Source organism: Salvelinus namaycush, unplaced genomic scaffold, assembly GCF_016432855.1.
Source record: "Salvelinus namaycush isolate Seneca unplaced genomic scaffold, SaNama_1.0 Scaffold4, whole genome shotgun sequence".
Lineage (NCBI taxonomy): Eukaryota > Metazoa > Chordata > Actinopteri > Salmoniformes > Salmonidae > Salvelinus > Salvelinus namaycush.
Genome location: NW_024061007.1, coordinates 1,308,438 through 1,327,650, shown reverse-complemented (window position 1 = coordinate 1,327,650; position 19,213 = coordinate 1,308,438). Strand labels below are relative to the sequence as shown.

General features: G+C 44.8%; 1 pseudogene; it reads right to left on the bottom strand.

The window, feature by feature from the left end:
* Positions 1-7,732: 7,732 nt before the first annotated feature.
* Positions 7,733-16,720, bottom strand: LOC120041026 (annotated as a pseudogene).
* Positions 16,721-19,213: the final 2,493 nt, after the last annotated feature.

Here is a 19,213-nt window from a genome sequence, read left to right as displayed (position 1 = left end):
CCCTCCAGTACAGATATCTCATCCCTGTATTGACCATAATGGTAGGGTATAGGTCAACTCCCTCCAGTACAGATATCTCATCCCTGTATTGACCATAATGATAGGGTATAGGTCAACTCCCTCCAGTACAGATATCTCATCCCTGTATTGACCATAATGGTAGGGTATAGGTCAACTCCCTCCAGTACAGATATCTCATCCCTGTATTGACCATAATGGTAGAGTATAGGTCAACTCCCTCCAGTACAGATATCTCATCCCTGTATTGACCATAATGGTAGGGTATAGGTCAACTCCCTCCAGTACAGATATCTCATCCCTGTATTGACCATAATGGTAGGGTACAGGTCAACTCCATCCAGTACAGATATCTCATCCCTGTATTGACCATAAGGGTACAGCTTGTACAGACCACCTGCATGTTATGTCTTCAATCACCTTTAACAAACACTCATCTTCTGCAGCAGCACGTGAAATAACTGTCCACATTTCATCTGAGACGGGGCAACTCTTTCTGATAAGGTTTACATGTATGGTGTCGTCCTGCTCCTATATCTGGTTTGGTTCTGAGCTGTCAAAAGCTCTGGACAATGTGTCTGCCACTAACAATTCTTTCCCTGGTCTGTACTCCAGTTGCAAGTCATATTTGTGGAGTTTTAGAGACAGTCTCTGTAGCCTTGGTGGTGTGAATGTTAGACCTTCTTTACAATAGTAACCAGAGGTTTATGATCTGTTTCTGCCCACACTGTTTTACCATAGATAAACACATGGAATTTATCACATGCATATGACAGTGTCAATGCCTCTGTCAATCTGATCATAGTTCCACTCAGAAGTTGTCAGAGCCCTGGAGTCATATGTGACTGGGCGCCATCTAGTGTCATACTGCTGTAACAACACAGCACCTAAACCTGCTTTAGAGGCATCTGGACACCACCTAGTATCATACTGCTGTAACAACACATAACCTAAACCTGCTTTAGAGGCATCTGGACACCACCTAGTATCATACTGCTGTAACAACACAGCACCTAAACCTGCTTTAGAGGAATCTGGACACCACCTAGTATCATACTGCTGTAACAACACAGCACCTAAACCTGCTTTAGAGGCATCTGGACACCACCTAGTATCATACTGCTGTAACAACACAGCACCTAAACCTGCTTTAGAGGCATCTGGACACCACCTAGTATCATACTGCTGTAACAACACAGCACCTAAACCTGCTTTAGAGGCATCTGGACACCACCTAGTATCATACTGCTGTAACAACACAGCACCTAAACCTGCTTTAGAGGCATCTGCTGAGATGTTGGTGTTGAGCATCACAGAACCTCAGTACTGGAGCGTTCATAATCAATGCCTTGAGCTGCTCCAACTCTTTCTGCTGATGACTGTTCCAACACCACTCTGTAGTTTTACACAGTACACTTCTCATCTGACTCGTGGGAGTTGACAGACTAGGTACACATTTACCCACATAGTTAACCATATCTAAGAACCTTTGTACACCCTCTTGATCGGTAGACGGTGGCATGTTCTTGATGGCTGTCACTTTGCTCTGGTCCATCTGAACACCTTCACATGTTAGTTTTTCACCCAAGAAGGTGATTTGTGTCTTTCTGAATTGCCATTTGTCTGTGTTTTATCTTTAGTCCGTTATCTCTGGTTAGATCAAGTGCTGCTTTCAACCTGGTGTTGTGTTCTTCAACAGTCTGTCTCCATATTAACACATCATCAATGGACACTGTGGTGCCTGGCACACTCTCAAATATCTGTTGGACTGTCCTATGAAAGACTTCTGGGGCTGAAGTGAGACCAAACGGGAGCCTTTTAAATGAGAACCTACCAGAAGGACTATTGAAAGTAGAAAGCCTTGTACTCTCCTTGTCTAGACTGATCTGACAAAACCCTGATGAGGCGTCTAGCTTTGAGTAGTATTTATCCCCTGTTATGTCCCTGAATATCTCCCCTCTAGTAGGCAGCAGGAAGTGTCCCTTTTTACATGCTTGTTTATCTCTGTTGGATCCATACACAGTCTGAGAGAGCCGTCTTTCTTCTCCACTATTACTAGTGAGTGGACCCATTCAGTAGGCTCTGCTACTTTGTCTAGGATATCTAAGGCCTCTAGCCTCAGTAGCTCTGCTTTTAGCTGGTCTCTTAGTGATAATGAGACCTTTCTAGGTACATGGATCCCTGGTCTACAGTATCTCTGCTTTTAGCTGGTCTCTTAGTGATAATGAGACCTTTCTAGGTACATGGATCCCTGGTCTACAGTATCTCTGCTTTTAGCTGGTCTCTTAGTGATAATGAGACCTTTCTAGGTACATGGATCCCTGGTCTACAGTATCTCTGCTTTTAGCTGGTCTCTTAGTGATAATGAGACCTTTCTAGGTACATGGATCCCTGGTCTACAGTATCTCTGCTTTTAGCTGGTCTCTTAGTGATAATGAGATCTTTCTAGGTACATGGATCCCTGGTCTACAGTATCTCTGCTTTTAGCTGGTCTCTTAGTGATAATGAGATCTTTCTAGGTACATGGATCCCTGGTCTACAGTATCTCTGCTTTTAGCTGGTCTCTTAGTGATAATGAGACCTTTCTAGGTACATGGATCCCTGGTCTACAGTATCTCTGCTTTTAGCTGGTCTCTTAGTGATAATGAGACCTTTCTAGGTACATGGATCCCTGGTCTACAGTATCTCTGCTTTTAGCTGGTCTCTTAGTGATAATGAGATCTTTCTAGGTACATGGATCCCTGGTCTATCTGTCTGTTCTAACTCCATGTTGTGCTGCACCTTGAGTTTTCCTCGTCCCTGAAAAACATCAGCATCTGCATCCTCAACATGAGTCATTTCACCATATGAACCCGTTTCACTAGACCCAGTAAGTCACATGACTTTAACCCAATGATGGCTGTTTTTCCTCCCTTTACTATGACAACCTGAACCTTGTGAGATGTCTCATCTCCCTCCAGCACCAATGTTCATGTCCCTGAAGTGACAACTGCTTCACCACTGTAATCTTTCAGTCTTCTCCTTTGTGTTGTGTTCCCCACTGGTTTTACCTGTAACCGTAACGATTCAGTCTCTGGAATGATGTTGACCTGTGATCCAGGGTCACGTTTGAACACAATGTCAGTTCCATTAGTCTTGTAGGTAGCAGTCCAGTCCTCCTCTGGTCCTGTAAGTGTGACTGTTCCCACATAGACGTCAAGTATGTCCAGTCTTCAGTCTTTTTACATCTTGTCTCTCAGATGAGAGAGACAGAATTGGTTGTGTGTCCCTGTGGTGTTTTTTAGATAAAGACTTTCTAGTCCACCTGATAGAGAAGGACCCAATGATACGTTACACATGTGACCAGGCTCTTCAGCAGCCCTGGTACAGTGAACACACACACCTTCTGGTACATATTGTTGTCCTCCAACAGAGCCTGGCCCTCATGTCTCCCTCCCTCAGGATTGATGGAGACACAGCCCTGGTACAGTGAACACACTCACCTTCTGGTACATATTGTTGTCCTCCAACAGAGCCTGGCCCTCATGTCTCCCTCCCTCAGGATTGATGGAGACACAGCCCTGGTACAGTGAACACACACACCTTCTGGTACATATTGTTGTCCTCCAACAGAGCCTGGCCCTCATGTCTCTCTCCCTCAGGATTGATGGAGACACAGCCCTGGATCAGAACATCCATGAGTCTGTCACCGCCCAGATCAACAAGAACTTCACCAAGAGCAAATGGAGGGTGGAGTGCTCTTACTGTCCTCTCCTGCTATCAACTGTTCTACCTTCATGGAACATTCTGAGAGCTTTATGGTGCAAAATGGCCTTTTACAATAAGGGTCTCTTTACAAGAGGGTTATAAAGGGTTTATAATTAGTTTATTAATGTTTAATGAATCATTTATAAATGCGTAAGTCTCTGATGGAAATGTGTTTGGTCCTGCAGCAAGTGTTTAATGCCACAGCGGTGGTCCGTCACGAAGCGTCTCCAGCTGGAGACCAGTCAGACCACCCTGCCCAGCCTTGTAGAAGAGGCTCCCAGCCAGACCACCCTGCCCAGCCCCTGTAGAAGAGACTCCCAGCCAGACCACCCTGCCCAGCCTTGTAGAAGAGACTCCCAGCCAGACCACCCTGCCCAGCCTTGTAGAAGAGGCTCCCAGCCAGACCACCCTGCCCAGCCCTGTAGAAGAGACTCCCAGCCAGACCACCCTGCCCAGCCCTGTAGAAGAGGCTCCCAGCCAGACCACCCTGCCCAGCCCCTGTAGAAGAGGCTCCCAGCCAGACCACCCTGCCCAGCCCTGTAGAAGAGACTCCCAGCCAGACCACCCTGCCCAGCCCTGTAGAAGAGGGTCCCAACCAGACCACCCTGGCCAGCCATGTAGAAGAGACTCCCAGCCAGACCACCCTGCCCAGCCTTGTAGAAGAGGCTCCCAGCCAGACCACCCTGCCCAGCCCTGTAGAAGAGACTCCCAGCCAGACCACTGCCCAGCCCTGTAGAAGAGGGTCCCAGCCAGACTACTCTGCTCCGCCCCGTTAGAAGAGGCTACCAGCCAGACCACCCTGCCCAGCCCTGTAGAAGAGGCTGGGTCATATTATTGTGGGAGTGGGCCAGAGCTGAGACAGTGTATTCCTGGGTAATATTATTGTGGGAGTGGGACAGAGCTGAGACAGTGTATTCCTGGGTAATATTATTGTGGGAGTGGGACAGAGCTGAGTCAGTGTATTCCTGGGTCATATTATTGTGGGAGTGGGACAGAGCTGAGACAGTGTATTCCTTGGTAATATTATTGTGGGAGTGGGCCAGAGCTGAGACAGTGTATTCCTGGGTAATATTATTGTGGGAGTGGGACAGAGCTGAGACAGTGTATTCCTTGGTAATATTATTGTGGGAGTGGGACAGAGCTGAGACAGTGTATTCCTGGGTCATATTATTGTGGGAGTGGGACAGAGTTTAGACAGTGTATTCCTGGGTCATATTATCGTGGGAGTGGGATAGAGTTTAGACAGTGTATTCCTGGGTCATATTATTGTGGGAGTGGGACAGAGCTGAGACAGTGTATTCCTGGGTCATATTATTGTGGGAGTGGGACAGAGTTTAGACAGTGTATTCCTGGGTCATATTATTGTGGGAGTGGGACAGAGCTGAGACAGTGTATTCCTGGGTCATATTATTGTGGGAGTGGGACAGAGCTGAGACAGTGTATTCCTGGGTAATATTATTGTGGGAGTGGGACAGAGCTGAGACAGTGTATTCCTGGGTAATATTATTGTGGGAGTGGGACAGAGCTGAGACAGTGTATTACTGGGTCATATTATTGTGGGAGTGGGACAGAGCTGAGACAGTGTATTCCTGGGTCATATTATTGTGGGAGTGGGACAGAGTTTAGACAGTGTATTCCTGGGTCATATTATTGTGGGAGTGGGACAGAGTTTAGACAGTGTATTCCTGGGTCATATTATCGTGGGAGTGGGATAGAGTTTAGACAGTGTATTCCTGGGTCATATTATTGTGGGAGTGGGACAGAGCTGAGACAGTGTATTCCTGGGTCATATTATTGTGGGAGTGGGACAGAGTTTAGACAGTGTATTCCTGGGTCATATTATTGTGGGAGTGGGACAGAGCTGAGACAGTGTATTCCTGGGTCATATTATTGTGGGAGTGGGACAGAGCTGAGACAGTGTATTCCTGGGTCATATTATTGTGGGAGTGGGACAGAGCTGAGACAGTGTATTCCTGGGTAATATTATTGTGGGAGTGGGCCAGAGCTGAGACAGTGTATTCCTGGGTAATATTATTGTGGGAGTGGGACAGAGCTGAGACAGTGTATTACTGGGTCATATTATTGTGGGAGTGGGACAGAGCTGAGACAGTGTATTCCTGGGTAATATTATTGTGGGAGTGGGACAGAGTTTAGACAGTGTATTCCTGGTTCATATTATTGTGGGAGTGGGACAGAGCTGAGATAGTGTATTCCTGGGTAATATTATTGTGGGAGTGGGACAGAGCTGAGACAGTGTATTCCTGGGTAATATTATTGTGGGAGTGGGACCGAGCTGAGACAGTGTATTCCTGGGTCATATTATTGTGGGAGTGGGACAGAGCTGAGACAGTGTATTCCTGGGTAATATTATCGTGGGAGTGGGACAGAGCTGAGACAGTGTATTCCTGGGTCATATTATTGTGGGAGTGGGACAGAGTTTAGACAGTGTATTCCTGGGTCATATTATCGTGGGAGTGGGACAGAGTTGAGACAGTGTATTCCTGGGTAATATTATTGTGGGAGTGGGACAGAGCTGAAACAGTGTATTCCTGGGTCATATTATTGTGGGAGTAGGACAGAGTTTAGACAGTGTATTCCTGGGTCATATTATTGTGGGAGTGGGACAGAGCTGAGACAGTGTATTCCTGGGTCATGATGGAGCCATTTCCCCCCATTAGTTTGGGATTCAGACCTGCAGTCATCTTGATTTCAGACACTTTGGAGATATTAACAAACTTACCAAGTGACCTGTGATGAAATCTATTATTGAGTAAATGGAGCCTGGATCCATTTCATTCTATTAACATGGTTTATGTGTTATAGCAGTAATGGGGTTAAACTGATATTAAAATGACAACTCCATAGGTGGTACCAGGTCAGGGGAGTTCATCTCTGCTCCCAGCATCCCTGGGACAGTACTGATCAACATAGCTGACCTGATGCAGAGGTGGACCAGTGATGTTTTCCTCTCAGTGGTCTCCATGGAAACATCAACGTAAATTCACCTTTGATTTTAACTCCTCTCTTTCCCTTTCAGGTCCATAGGGTTTTACTGCCCCCTGCTGGAGACTGGAGCACACTGCAGTCCCTTTCAGGTCCATAGGGTTTTACTGCCCCCTGCTGGAGACTGGAGCACACTGCAGTCCCTTTCGGGTCCATAGGGTTTTACTGCCCCCTGCTGGAGACTGGAGCACACTGCAGTCCCTTTCAGGTCCATAGGGTTTTACTGCCCCCTGCTGGAGACTGGAGCACACTGCAGTCCCTGGCTTTCTTTGTGCAGCCGGATGATGAGGCCCTCATCAATACAGGTACTGTATGTAGAACCATAGTAAAGCCCAGTATGGACTATCAATACAGGTACTGTATGTAGAACCATAGTAAAGCCCAGTATGGACTATCAATACAGGTACTGTATGTAGAACCATAGTAAAGCCCAGTATGGACTATCAATACAGGTACTGTATGTAGAACCATAGTAAAGCCCAATATGGACTACCAATACAGGTACTGTATGTAGAACCATAGTAAAGCCCAGTATGGACTATCAATACAAAGTGACCATTTAGAATGAAGCCCAGTTCAATGAGAGGAAGTCTTAACAGAACTGGGGGATGACAGACAGGAAGTGGGGGGGTGGAGATCTAATATATTGTTGTGCCAAACACTAAAGCATGATATTGTAATAAATCTACACCCTATTCCCTACGTAGAACACTACTTTAGACCTGGTCAGAAGCACCGCAGTGCACTACGTAGGGAATAGGGAACCATTTGGAACAGAGACAGTAATTCCCCTGAACCTCTTCCTCATCTGGTTTCTTGAACAGCCCTTCACTCCTCCCCTCTTCCTCCCCTCCTCCCTTTTCATTCTATTCTATCAGCCACACCACTAGCTCACCTCCACACAATACATTTACAAGTTAAAGACACACCTTGGAATAAATAACAAAGGAAAACTATTACTAGATGAAGTTTAGTGTTTTTTATTATTTCCCATCACCATAAATCATATTTAATCACTGAACAGTAGCAGACCTAACTTCATCTGTTCCTGACTCTGGATAGTGGATTAAAAAGACCATCAATCTCCAATGATATTAAAGTACTATTCTGAACATTACTGATATACTGAGTGGCAAGTCAAGATATCTGCTGGTTTTATTGTTTGGTCAATAGCACCACCTGCTGGACAGGTTTAATGTTGCTGGACTGAGCAGTATGGGAGGATGAAAGATGACACATTTAGGGCCGGTTTCCTGGACATCTACATTGAACATACTTTTTAGTCCAGGACTAGGATTAATCTGTGTCTGGGAAACCAGTCCATATAGTTTAGTAGAAAGTAAGTGATACCAGCTTGTAGTGGGCTGACTAGTCCTGAATTGTCCTTTAGTTCCTGGACCATTTTCCATGCAGCTCCAGGTGACAGAGAACACATCAATTAGGACCAACAAGCTGATCAATGATACTGAGGAGAATTACATAGAGACAGAGAACCAACTGAGAAAACATATCAATGGTTCTGAATGACAACCAATATACATCAACACCAGACATCATGATTCATGGAAATGAACAAGATTAAAACATTGCATTTACAAAAACATGAAAACATTGAATTATAATTCATAACATCTTCTGAAGATCAAATCAGTTAAATCATTGTAGATAAAACAGAGCAGAATAAATCATCACATCTGGGGACCATCACCACCAGCATGACTAGTATCTATGTGGACCCTACTACAGTTTAACCAGCTCAGCTATAGACTACACCAGCATGACTAGTATCTATGTGGACCCTACTACAGTTTAACCAGCTCAGCTATAGACTACACCAGCATGACTAGTATCTATGTGGACCCTACTACAGTTTAACCAGCTCAGCTATAGACTACACCAGCATGACTAGTATCTATGTGGACCCTACTACAGTTTAACCAGCTCAGCTATAGACTACACCAGCATGACTAGTATCTATGTGGACCCTACTACAGTTTAACCAGCTCAGCTATAGACTACACCAGCATGACTAGTATTTATGTGGACCCTACTACAGTTTAACCAGCTCAGCAGTACCTCCTACATAGAGCCAAAACCCAGGATAGAGGGGCTGAGTGAATGTGGTCTGGACTCTGTGGAGGAGGGTCATTGTGTCAGAGACACTGTAGAAGGACAGAGTACCTGCCTTGTGATCCAGGTACACTCCTACTCTGGAGGACTGAGGGCCTGATACTTTAGTCTTAACATTATTGTGTCTGAAATAATAACCACCACTAGAGCACAGTAAACTCCAGGACTTGTTATTGAATCCAAATGCACCACCTGTCTCTGTTCTGCTGATGTCTTTATATGAGACTGCTGTAATAACATCACCAGTCCACTCCACCTCCCAGTAACAGCGTCCAGACAGACCCTCTCTACACAGAACCTGCCTGTGGTTGGTGAATCTGTCTGGATGGTCAGGATATGGTTGGACTTGGCGTGTACAGGTCACCTTTCTGTTCCCTTCAGACAGAGAGAGGTGTGTGTCTGCTGTGTTTGGGTCCAGTGTGAGCTGACAGGAATCTGGGAGAAGAGCAGAGCAGAGACCAATGAGGGGAGTCAGAACAATAAGTTAAGTCAGATACTGTATCTACCCTGTCTTTGATTAGAGCACAGCAGAGATCAAATCAGAGAAATATGAGGAGTCAGATAGATACCCAGTCTTTGATTAGATCTACTATTGCTATATATTTCTAGAGGGATTGTTAGGAGTGCCAGTAAAAAGAGACTGTTAGTTACTTCAAAATAAAGAGACTCACATTGTAACAACTGTTCTCTGGTCTTGGGCTCTGGAGGCAGTACAACATCCACTATATTCACTACAGACACACAAACACATTGACAGAGAGAGGGAGAGAGACAGACAGAGAGAGAGGGACGGACAGAGAGAGAGGGACGGACAGAGAGAGAGGGACGGACAGAGAGAGAGAGAGGGACGGACAGAGAGAGAGACAGGGACGGACCGAGAGAGAGACAGGGATGGACAGAGAGAGTGAGAGGGACAATATAATGATGTAGATGAATAGTTTCACATGAAGTTAATTTCATATCACATGTAACAAGACAGTTTAGTTACCTGGAGGAAATGGATGTGATCCTCTGTGTGAGAGCTGCTCCAGCTCAGTGCTTCTCTTCCTCAGCTCAGCTATCTCCTGCTTCAGTTGCTCCAGGAGTCCTTCAGCTTGACTCACTTGAGCCTTCTCTTGGGCTCTGATCAGCTCCTTCACCTCAGAGCTCCTTCTCTCAATGGAGCGGATCAGCTCAGTAAAGATCTGATCACTGTCCTCCACTGCTGACTGTGCAGAGCGCTGTTAAGAGAGAGAGCGAGAGACAAAGAGAGAGACAGAGAGAGAGACAGAGAGAGAGAGACACAGACAGACAGACAGACAGACAGACAGACAGACAGACAGACAGACAGAGAGAGAGAGAAGAGAGAGAGAGAGAGAGAGAGAGAGAGAGAGAGAGAGAGAGAGAGAGAGAGAGAGAGAGAGAGAGAGAGAGAGAGAGAGAGAGAGAGAGAGAGAGAGAGAGAGAGAGAGAGAGAGAGAGAGAGAGAGAGAGAGAGAGAGAGAGAGAGAGAGAGAGAGAGAGAGAGAGAGAGAGAGAGAGAGAGAGAGAGAGAGAGAGAGAGAGAGAGAGAGAGAGAGAGAGAGAGAGAGAGAGAGAGAGAGAGAGAGAGAGAGAGAGAGAGAGAGAGAGAGAGAGAGAGAGAGAGAGAGACTACTGTACCTCATTGAGTCAGAACGCTGCCACCCTGCTCTCCAGGTCCACCAGGGCTTGTCCCCCCTCCTGGACAGACAGGTACAGAACACCTCTTGGTCCTGCTCTACTCTCCTCCCTCCTGGACAGACAGGTACAGAACACCTCTTGGTCCTGCTCTACTCTCCTCCCTCCTGGACAGACAGGTACAGAACACCTCTTGGTCCTGCTCTACTCTCCTCCCTCCTGGTACCCCCTCCAGTAGCCTGCCCCGTAGCAGAGCTAGACCCAGCCTCTGCCCCCTGAGTCCTAGTAGGCTGGACAATAGAACGAGTCCAAACGGCCAAAGAACGTTGTCTGAGCTGGAACACCAGCGAGGCCATAGCAAATGAATTGAAACAAACCTTCACAGAGCCTCTTCTGACTGGAATGATCCTTAGAATTACATTTCCCCTAAATGGCACCAAAAAATGTCTCCCTTTTAATTTGACCACTAAAACCTGTTCTTAGGACCAAACTGGAAAATAACAACTGGTGTAGAAAGTAAACATCCTCGGTGGTGCCAAGTGTGTTTGTCTGCATTACCAGGAAGTAGGAAACAACTGCAACTTCTGACTATTTCTGGTCTACGATCGATGACATCAGAGGACGCTGCCCAACCTTTTCAGACACGTGGACCATCTTAAACAGTATCATCCACAATGGGGCAAAACTAAACACAACTAGTGAGCTAAATTACATTTTCAAAAACTGAACAATAATTAGGAATAAAATCTGATTAAAAAAAGTAAGATCCCAAACAAATATTACATCCTATATTACAGAACTGCTTCTCTCTTTTGATGCTTATTTTGTGGTGGACGCATCAAAGTGAACCTCCTATTTGCTACTAAATTCTGGAGATACGTCACATTTGATGGCGTATTGTACCTTTGCCAGAAAGGGTCAAACTCCTTCAAAAGCTCCATACATTCTAGAAAGTTCCCTCTATTTGTGCTTTCACTAGATGCATCATTGTCACGGAAACAGAGTCCCTGTCTTCCTAACATTGATGTGACCACAACAATTCTCCTCAGATACTCCCTTCTCTCTGCAATATCACTAGCATGGGCAGATGTTAAAATCTGACCAATGTTCCCATGATTGATAGTTGCCTGGTAGCTTTGCCATGCCACAACACTGTCTCTCTGTGTGTTTGTGTTCATCTCATGTTTGACAAAGATAAACAAAGCTTTTTTACAATTTTTGCAGCCATTACTGACAAAAGAATCAAATGTAATGTTTTTGCCAAAACCTCTACATGGAAAGCAGAAAGCTGTGATCAACACTGTCACCTTTTCTACACATGACCTACTGATAACTGTTTTACAACGGCTACTGAATGAAAACAACTGAGTATGAAAAGATATGTGTCTGATGTTACGTCATCTGTCTCATTTATAGCCTGGTACAGATAGTAAAACTACATTAAATACAATGTTAACTAGATATCATCTGTCTCATTTATAGCCTGGTACAGATAGTAAAACTACATTAAATACAACGTTATCTAGATATCATCTGTGTCATTTATAGCCTGGTACAGATAGTAAAACTACATTAAATACAACGTTAACTAGATATCATCTGTGTCATTTATAGCCTGGTACAGATAGTAAAACTACATTAAATACAACGTTAACTAGATATCATCTGTGTCATTTATAGCCTGGTACAGATAGTAAAACTACATTAAATACAACGTTAACTAGATATCATTTGTGTCATTTATAGCCTGGCACAGACAGTAAAACTACATTAAATATAAGTTAACTAGATATCATCTGTGTCATTTATAGCCTGGTACAGATAGTAAAACTACATTAAATACAACGTTATCTAGATATCATCGCCACATAACTTATGTTGAATTTAAAAGACACCGTTAACGTTAACGTTAGCTAGCTCACAACGTCTGTTACACTGTAACTTACAGGCAGCCTCACATAAAAACGTATTGGTTAACAAAGCTTTGAATATGACCAAAGTCTATAGTAGTGAAAAGTCTCTCTCTCTATTGTAACTTACCACAAATTGCCATCATAGCCTATCTACATGAATGTGTCCTGTCAGAGTCTTTTCCTCTCCGTTAACCGTTAGCTAGCAGTCTCGAGCCACAGCTGACGTTGACCACAATGAGCTACAAGTAGGACTGACGTCACTAGCGGTGCAGCAGCCTCTGCAACCTCCCCCGGGTCCTAGTGCCCGCCCGGTAACACGGTTAAGATGCGATGGAACGGTTGACGGGAAAACAACAAATCACAGAGAAAATATATTGACTGATATATTGAATTGTTTAGGGTAGCTTTAGCTTTGGCTTTAATAAATTCTGAAAATACTTGAAAACCAAAATAAAAAAGAATAGTAGCCCTCCTCAGGAACCACAAAACCCTCACAGACCAACTTCTTCTTCTATGATATGATGGCGGTCCACAAACCAACGTTAAAGGTGCATGGCGCCACCTACTGTGCTGGAGTGTGTCCAATCACGGTTTACAACATTTCTAAATCATCCTACCTAACTCAGAACTTCAGAGAAAATAAAAAAGAGTCCTACTAACTTCTAATAGACCCTCCCCCATCCCCCAAATCCCTTCCAACCCCGTCCAACCTCAATGACCCTACACTTCAATCTTTCCCTCTCTTCAACATCCTTACAACAATATAACAACACATGCTCCACCGTTTCATTGACCATACCCTCCAGACACAAACCATTCACATGCTGCCAACCAGATGTAAGGACCAGTTCAATGTACAATGTCCTAAACACAATCGATGAAACACCACCTCTTCCTTCCTAATCTGACCTTTGATCCTTGGTCCACTGACCTTTAGAGGACATATAAATGCCGTCCCTTGTTCTCAGAGTCCCATCTCTTCTGCCACACATCTATCAAAATGTCTCTGATCTTACATTTGGCCTCACCTCTACCCAGTGGAACATTAATATCAATTATATCTTGTTTCAAAGCTCTTTTAGCTAACTGGTCTACAATTTAATTTCCTTCCACACCTGAATGTGCTGGGACCCAGCAGAATCTCACTACTACACCCATTCTCTCAATTCTCCATAATAACATTAATACCTCCAATAGTATGGCAGCTGCTCGGCCTCCGACTACAAGGCACTACAGAGGGTAGTGGGAATGGCCCAGTACATCACTGGGGCCAAGCTTCCTGCCATCCAGGACCTCTATACCAGGCGGTGTCAGAAGAAGGCCCTAAAAATGGTCAAAGTCTCCAGCCACCTTTGTCATAGACTGTTCTCTCTGCTGCTGCAGGGCAAGCGGTACTGGAGTGCCAAGTCTAGGTTCAAGAGGCTTCTAAACAGCTTCTACACCTGTTGTATTCAGCATTTCACTGTAAGGTCTACTACACCTGTTGTATTCAGCATTTCACTGTAAGGTCTACTACACCTGTTGTATTCAGCATTTCACTGTAAGGTCTACACCTGTTGTATTCAGCATTTCACTGTAAGGCCTACACCTGTTGTATTCAGCATTTCACGGTAAGGTCTACACCTGTTGTATTCGGCGCTTGTGACTAATACAATTTGATTTGATTTAGAAGGTCACTCCTACTAGATTTACCAGATAATAAACTATTCAATACAGACAGAGAATCTGAGCATCCTATAATTCTAACAGGTTGTACGTCCTCCACCCACTGGAGGACAACTATTATCACCAACAGTTCAACTGAGGGACATATACATATCTGCACATCAAATTCAGGAAGGTAAACGCCTGCTCCTGTGTGCCCACTATCTGGGTCCTTGGATCCATCTGGGAAAATAGGTAAAAAAGCATAGAAACTTCCACCAATGTAATTGTCAACCAGTTTCCCTTCATCACTGACTTCTGACCAATCTTTCCTTTTGTCTACCAAGGTTAGATCAACAACAGGATCTGGGAGTAACCATGGAGGAACATCCCCTATCACCACAGAAGGGCCAACCTCCAACTCCCTCAAACCACTCTCATCAGCAAGCTTTCCAACTGTCCAACCAAAACCACTGCCTTGTCTACTAGTATATTCCCAACAGTCATCTAGAACAGTAGCAGTGGGATGCTCAACCTCACAGCCTTTCAACCCAATAAGCTAATGACAATTTATTACACCGTATATCCAAAGGCATCTCACCTGCCTCCACTAGTAAGACACATACAGATGTTGATTTAAATGCACCAATACATATCCTTAAAGCTATATACTGGATTCTGTCCAGCTTCTGAAGACAAGTCTTTGCTGCTGTTCCATAAACTATACACCTGTAATCAATTGTCATCCTGATCAGAGCTCTATAAATATCCATCAACGATTGTCTGTCAGCACCCCATTCATAACCAGAGACCCACACAACCAACTACCACGAAAGTGATGGAATGAGAGAGAGAGAGACATCGTTACAACACTGTACATAGACATAATATAACGTTTCTTCTTCTTTGGAGTTTAACGGCGGTTGGCATCCAATATGTTGCATTACCGCCCCCAACAGGAAAATAATATAAATCTATTTTACTTTGTGATACAAAATGGGAAAAGGGGAAATTATAATCATACTAAGTAACATCATTCCAACTAACCCTACAGTCATTAAAAACCCACTACCCCATTCCACTACTTTGTCCCTCTCTGCTCCTGCACCATGCCAACTAACCCTACACTCATTAAAAACCCACTACCCCATTCCACTACTTTGACCCTATCTGCTCCTGCACCATGCCAACGACCTGGGAGGACGGGACACCACCACTCAACACACCCTGGAACTCTTCTGAAGTCAAATCTCGTATGACCAAATACTTCTCTGCAGCTGCCACCACAACATCTATTTTCTGTGATTTAGGGTGGATCCCTTCATCCTCTACTTTCTTCACTGCCTCAGCAGTGACAGCCTGTTCACAACAGTGGGGTCAGTGGGATTGGATAAGGACCTCTCTCCCTCTCTCTGATTGGAGGAGAGAAGTGAAATGGTGTGTCTCCTCTGGTCAACAATACTCACCTTGAAAGACTCCACAGCCTGTTGGAGCTCCTTCAGCTCCTTCTCTCTCTCCTGGAATCTCTGCTGGACCTTCTGCTGACTCATCCCCAGCTGCCTCTGTGGAGAATCACTCTTCAATGAGCTATCAAGCTTTATTAGTCCAGTAGATCAATAGTATAGTAATGTGACATAGGACCCATAGAGAGGAAGGTCTACAATCCTGAGGAAGTCCCTTTACAATATTATATTATGTTGCTATGTGAATGATTATAGTTTTTATGGTGGGCCTACATGTATCAAGGGGAAGAGACTGAACTTTGGACTCATTAAAGGCCATTCAGAATGCTAATAGTGTTTGACTTTAGAAAAAGGTGATACATTTGGAGAATCTGGGTTAACATATCTATATACTCAAGGTTTGTGTTCATATTTGTGAATCCATTTCATTTGAATTCTCTCATATTCAAACAGATTTAGTTCCTACTGTATCTTTAATTCTTTGTTTATCAGACAGTCACCAACAAGTTGTTCTGGTCTTACCTGTTTCTCAGTCCTCTCTGCTGCAGCTGACACTGTATCATGGCCTTTATGTTCATCCATTGTACACAGCAGACAGATACACTGCTGATCGGTACGACAGTAAACCTCCAGCAGTTTGTCATGATGAGAGCAGATCTTCTCCTGTAGTTGTGCGGTGGCTTTGACCAGCTTGTGCTTGTTCAAAGCAGGAAATTCATAGTGAGGCTGGAGGTGAGTCTCACAGTAAGAGGCCAGACACGCCAGACAGGACATGAGGGCTTTCTGCTTTCTGGTCCCAGGGCAGACATCACACGCCACATCTCCAGTTCCAGCATAGCACAGAGCAGGAGGGGGAGCAGCCTGGATTCCTGTCTTCCTCAGTTTCTCCACCACCTCAGCCAACATGTTATTTTTCCTCAGATTAGGCCTTGGAGTGAAGGTCTCTCTGCACTGAGGACAGCTATAGACCCCTTTCAGAACATCCTGATCCCAGCAGCCCTCAATACAGCTCCTACAGTAACTGTGTCCACAGGGAATAACCACCGGCTCCTTCAGTAGATCCAGACAGACAGAACAACAGAACTGGTCCTGGTCCAGCAGAACTCCCTGTTGAGCCATTTGGACGGTTGTTCACTCTCACACAGACAGACGACAGAGAGACTCAGATCAGTTTTGTTTCCACAGAAGAGAGTTTGTGAAGGGGAGGGACTTCCTGATTCTGCCAGAGGGCTGGGGTTAGAAGGAGGGAAGGAGGGAGAGGGAGAGGGAGGGGTTAGAGGAAGGGAAGGAGAGAGAGACAACTGCAGGCAAAGTTGAGAAGGAGACAAATATTTTAGTTCCCAGGTTAGGACCCTTAATATGGAATAAATTAAATAGAGTGGTTAGAATATATAAAGGGTAACAGTTTCTATGAAGTACATATCTATAATGCTTTTAATGAATGTTGTAATGTCTTAAACTGATATGCTGTGATACTAACTATAAGCGTCCATAATAACTCATACGTGGTTGTAAAACTGTACAATGTGTTCTAGATAATTAGCTACAATGGGGGGAGGGGGACTTGAAATGGATACAATGTACTGTAGGTGAAATGAATACTGGATGTATAGACTGATCATTGAGAATGATGTAACTCTTTACATTACAGTGTGTTTATTGGTGTGTAATTGGTCCTGTTAGTACAGTGGTGTAACAGGTACTGTGATGCCTCATTCTTCCACTGTACCAGCAGCAGTAACCCTAACCAGTAATAAGGCTACTGGCATGGAAAGTGGTACAGGAAATATAAAGTAAGGATTTATACATGTCATCTAGGATATACTGTATGTAATGATATGTCTTCTAGATGGTGTTCTATACTGTATGTAATGATATGTCTTCTAGATGGTGTTCTATACTGTATGTAATGATATGTCTTCTAGATGGTGTTCTATACTGTATGTGATGATATGTCTCTGAGCTTCGTGAACGGAAAGGCACTGGAGCAACGAACCGCCCTTGCTGTCTCTGCCTGGCCGGTTCCTCTCTCTCCACTGGGATTCTCTGCCTCTAACCCTATTACAGGGGCGGAGTCACTGATGTGATCTTCCTGTCCGGGTTGATGCCCCCCCTTGGGTGGTAAGTTGGTGGTTGAAGATATCCCTCTAGTGGTGTGGGGGCTGTGCTTTGGCAAAGTGGGTGGGGTTATATCCTTCCTGTTTGGTCCTGTCCGGGGGTATCATCGGATGGGGTCACAGTGTCTCTTGACCCCTCCTGTCTCAGTCTCTAGTATTTATGCTGCAGTAGTTTATGTGTCGGGGGGCTAGGGTCAGTCTGTTATATCTGGAGTATTTCCCCTGTCTTATCCGGTGTCCTGTGTGAATTCAAGCATGCTCTCTCTCTCTCTCTCTCTCTCTCTCTCTCTCTCTCTCTCTCTCGGAGGACCTGAGCCCTAGATCCATGCCTCAGGACTACCTGGCATGATGACTCCTTGCTGTCCCCAGTCCACCTGGCCATGCTGCTGCTCCAGTTTCAACTGTTCTGCCTGCGGCTATGGAACCCTGACCTGTTCACCAGACATGCTACCTGTCTCAGACCTGCTGTTTTCAACTCTCTAGAGACAGCAGGAGCGGTAGAGATACTCTTTATGATCGGCTATGAAAGCCAACTGACATTTACTCCTGAGGTGCTGACCTGTTGCACCCTCTACAACCACTGTGATTTTTATTATTTGACCATGCTGGTCATCTATGAACATTTGAAAATCTTGGCCATGTTCTGTTATAATCTCCACCAGAGAGAATAAAGTAGATGTCACACGTCAAAATTTTGATTTATGACCCTATGTCCTGCTGACGTGTGCATGCCCATATTTGGGCTTCCGGTCAGGACATCCTGGTGGTTTGGGGGGGCGGGGTTTAGGAAGTGACCAGGTGTCTGGTCATCCTGTTCCTGTTTCTCACGGCTTAGAGTGTGAAAAGAGTTTTATGATGTCTTTGAAGTTGTCATGATGTTTGATGTCTAGTGTCCTGTTTGGAATGGGTTGGGGGTTAATGAACATTTCAAAGAGTAAGGCCTATTTTATAGCCCTCAGGGTTTGTTGTCTATGAAACACTAATGTCCTGGGGTATTGGGCTTTGCAGACGCCTTATAAAGCCCCAGAACAATACATGTTTAAGACTGTACAAGATAACCTCCCTGAATATTAAACAAAAATGACCCCTATGCCAATTTGTGGTATGTTATGCTCGGCGTGTCATGAACCCAGTGACCAAAGCATTGAGGAAGTTCTGTGTGAAGCTCCAGAATGTTTTAAAGGATTTTTGGGTACGAGTGAGGGCCATATGTCTTACATATTCCAGCCGGAGGATTCTACTGTAAAGATCTTCAACGCCAGTGGCCCCAAACCCCTTTATCAGGCAAAACCTGGGAGTTTTTCTCCTGCTCTGGGGAGGAGAGAATGGCTAAAGATCAGGATGGCGCTCTGTAAAATTGAACAGGCCCTGAGTGGTACAAATGTGCCCGGATATGCATTGGAAGAACAGGTCTGCGGCCGCAGTGATCTGAAGGCCCTAAGAATCGCTTCAATGGCCTATATCCCTGACAACAAAGTGACAATTTTAGCCTGTGAACTTTATGATGGGTCTAATGCTACAAACTCTGTCAATTCTCCTG